At 36.4% G+C, this 3,942-nt stretch overlaps 1 pseudogene; it reads left to right on the top strand.

Annotated features, from left to right (window-relative positions):
* The first annotated feature begins 2,438 nt into the window (after positions 1-2,438).
* LOC121411795 overlaps positions 2,439-3,942 on the top strand; it is a 27,077-nt pseudogene continuing 25,573 nt past the window's right edge.

Raw genomic sequence — 3,942 nt, 5'->3', positions numbered from 1 at the left:
TCGATTGCGTAATATTCGTATGGATGCGTTCAAACGGAAATGAAAAGGGAAAACTGTTTTATTTATTTCATTTAGGCCTAGGCCAACATATAATTGGATTAATTAAATTTATAAACTTAATCATTTAAACAAAAGGAACTACGTGTATGCAACAGTATTTACCAGTCGTACTGAATACGTGGCTGTTATTTTTGTTATCCAATATTCCCCAAGCACACGTACGCATGGATGGGAAACTATATTGACACACTGACGCCACAGGGGCAGCAGATCAGGTAACAGAGTTAGGAAATAAAGATTATCCTTAAAGTTGCAGGAGAAACACAACATTTGGGAGTTCATAGCTCTACAACTAACCATTCAAAGAATTAGCCTTCAGCTTTAAATCGACCAAAATAATGTAGGGGAACAAGTTTAGAATAGATTAAGTTGAGCCACCACCCCCGTTCATGAACGAGTCAGACATTGTGGTGGTGTCATGTATTGATGAACCATTGCATAAGTGAACACTTATCCCCAAGACCCCAACACAATGTTTTAAAATTTGAAACAAAAAGTACTTTTTCGAGGAAAAACTACACATTTCAGCCCAAAAAATGGCCACACACGTTTTTAAATATAAAAAAGAAATAAGAACAATATTGCTAGTCCAGGTACGTATGGATTCTCATTTCTAGCTGTCATAGTCTTTTACATGATGGATGCATACGAAATCTGTGGATGGGGCAAGTTGAGCCATTTGAAATCATTTTTTTTCATAGGTGACAATGATTTTCAGTGTGGGGGTAGAAAGTTATATATACAGGTGAAAAATATTTCATAAGTATTGAATTCAAAGGCAAGGTACTTATTTCTACAAGACCAGTCATATCACTTCTAACACGCAAAATAGCTCATGGATATAATTCCTTCCCCTGACGAGTTTCAAAAATGGGTAAGGGATTTATTCATGCCCACAAGCCGACACCCCCACTCGCCCGGCCCCTCAAATTTAGGATCAAATTGGCGACCACCTTTTTTTTAAAGATGAAATCAATGACACCCTCTAATTTTTGACGTCCCCAAAATTAAGAATGACAATTTGCTCCCATTTAACTCGGGGGCAATTGGTACTCTTCAAGTTCAAATTGGAAATTTCGTCATCTTCCACATGTGGCAATTTTGTCTCCATTCTTCAAAGTTACCCCCTTTTCCTTCCTCTCTTCTAACTTTCTCTTAATTCTCTCTTATTTCTTTCTTTCCTGCCTTTTCTTTTCATTTTCCATTTTATTTTTCTCTCCATATTTCATGCTTTTTTTTCCTTTTTATAAATTTCTTCCTGTTTTTCTATTTCTGTCCTCCCCCTTTTTTCTCTATACCTTCTTTTAATTCCTATTCCTATTTTGACGTCTCTTTCGTGCCATTTTTGCGCAATAAAATGCCCCCTCACGAACGGGTACTGTGATGCCACTTTCTCCTGAGGAGGATCCGTTTCAAGTGTTACCAAGTGCATTTTCTCGTAAAATGTGCTATTTTTACCGCAAAATGCCCCCCTCTCAAACGTATTCTGTGCCTTTTTCACCCGATGATCGAGGAGGACCGGTTTTAGGTGTTACCAATAAGTGCCATTGTTTTTTACCGAAAAATGCCCCGTGTCAAACGTGTTCTGTGCCCCTTTCACCTGAGAATGACCCGCCTTTTATCAAGTGCCCCATTGCCTTCTTGTAAGTGCATGCCCTTTCTCGAATCAGTGCCCCTCGCGGACGTTTTCTGTGCCCCTTTTATAGCTTAGAAGGATTTGGGATTTGAGTATTTGTGTGTGTGTGTGTGTGTAAAATAGAGCGAGCGCAGCGGTAAGAAGATGTAATTCCATCATCAAAATCAGTGCGCGAGCCGATATGTATATTGCATAATAATCTACCCCCCTTCTAGCCAATATATGAACAGAGCTCGGTATTTTTATTTTTGATGTAAAAATAATTTTGTTTCTGTGAATAAACTCCATGATAACCAAAATCATCAGTTACTTGGTCATGTTTTTTTTATTTTTTGTATAAGTATCATTACTTTCCATTATCATTATATTAGCCTCACAAATTTACTTTGAGTGTTAATCTTCAAAGCAATCCTGATTTTTTTTACACCATATTATGGCAAACAGTAAGGGAAAAGATTGTTCGCTGCATAAAACCATTTTTTTATATTGATCTCGAAAAGGGTACAGCTTGTTAGCTAATGGGAAAAAGTAACTATAAGAATACAATGGTTTATCTAATGTATTTATTTGTGTTGGGGGATATTTTTATTGTCATTAATCCACATGCTTCATAAATGTGGTCATTTTTTCGCTTTTCAATTAAAGGGTAACCACAAACAGCAACACATTCGTTTTCCCGATGGGTTTACAGCGCGCATACTTTTCCGGGATCGTATTCGTGGAAACATATATATATATATATATGTTTCCTCTTCCTTTGGTTTCTCTCGACTACATGAGAGTATGCTCACAGTATAAGCTGGCGCTGCTCGCTGAGGAAAGTGTAACTTTTATAGTATAATCCTACACCAAGTTTGCTTTGTTGTTCATCATGTAGCCCCAGTAATTGGGAATTAAGACGAACATTAAATACTTGCAAAGATGGCACGACTTTTTCTATTTCATCTACCTCTATCATCGGTACTGATAACCTTCTACTTTTCATGGTGTATGCCTGGAACGGACGCTCTTAAACATGGTGGGCTACGATTGACTTGCACGAGTCCATGCCAGCAGAGTCAAGGGGTGAGTTTTGAAAGCCATTTTAGGGTTTTGTTTGTCGTGTTTTTTGCCGTATGTGATTTCATTCAAATCCATGTCTCCCGAGAAAAGTCCCGGGGGGGGGGGGGATTCACATTCGAGAGAATAATCATGCCAGGTGCAAAGATTATTTTGTATGTCATCTTGTGTGTTTTAAAAAAAAATACAGAGGTGTGAGATTTCAATTTCGTATATTTTCCGCAGTTTATATCGTCATCTTTATTGTGTACTATTGTTTGAAAAAAAGAGGAGCTAGTCGTATTTTCATTTATTTTCATATGTCACTCGACGCCCCTGAAACGAAGATGAACACGAATTAGTACTTAATGATCTAAAGGCAAAGGCACTTAATTGACTATAATTGTTAATGTACAGAAAACTGTCTTGGGCTATATTCTGAAAATTCTATATTTTGTTTCATTTCACAATAGTACCAGACTATTATTCTACTTTTATACAAGACTTCAACATTATAGGCCTATGGTGATTTCGCACTACTATTATTACACTAACTTGATTCTAAAACCAATTCGTTTATGCTATAATGTAATTGATACGTGTTTATGTACATTGTAAGCATATTTAATTTGATTATAATGTGTTGTTTTGGGTTTTGAATAAAATATACTTGAACTTGAAGACATAGTGATTTTGATTCCACACAATATATTATGATTATGGTGATAATACACTCTGAAAAATACGGAGCAAGAATTCACCCAATATTGCGTAGAAAGAGAACATGCATGTTTGCTGGGTCATTTTTCCCCCATATCAGGCAAAATGCATGATTTAAGGGCGCAACATTGCGTAAAATTTGCAAAATATATATATATTTTTTTTGGGGGGGAGGGAACAAACATGCATGTTCCCATTTTACTCAATTTTTACTCAATATTGAGTAAACTTTTGTTAGAGTGCAAAGATATAGAAGATGATGATGATAAGGAGGAGGAGAGGATGATTATTATTATTATTATTGCAGCTATCATAATTATGGTTTACTGTAGGCCTATAGCATAATTAGTACTCTCATCATAATTCAATATAGTAGTAGCAGTAGGTAGTAGTTGTAGTGGTGGTGGTGGTGGTGGTGGTGGTAGTAGTAGTAGTACACTCTTAAAACAAGAAATGTTAATTTAACATCTGAAAGGGTGGAGGATCGA

Source organism: Lytechinus variegatus, chromosome 3 (genome assembly GCF_018143015.1).
Source record: "Lytechinus variegatus isolate NC3 chromosome 3, Lvar_3.0, whole genome shotgun sequence".
Taxonomy (NCBI): domain Eukaryota; kingdom Metazoa; phylum Echinodermata; class Echinoidea; order Temnopleuroida; family Toxopneustidae; genus Lytechinus; species Lytechinus variegatus.
Note: the sequence above shows the minus strand (reverse complement) of the source record. Positions and strands in the feature narration are given on the sequence as shown.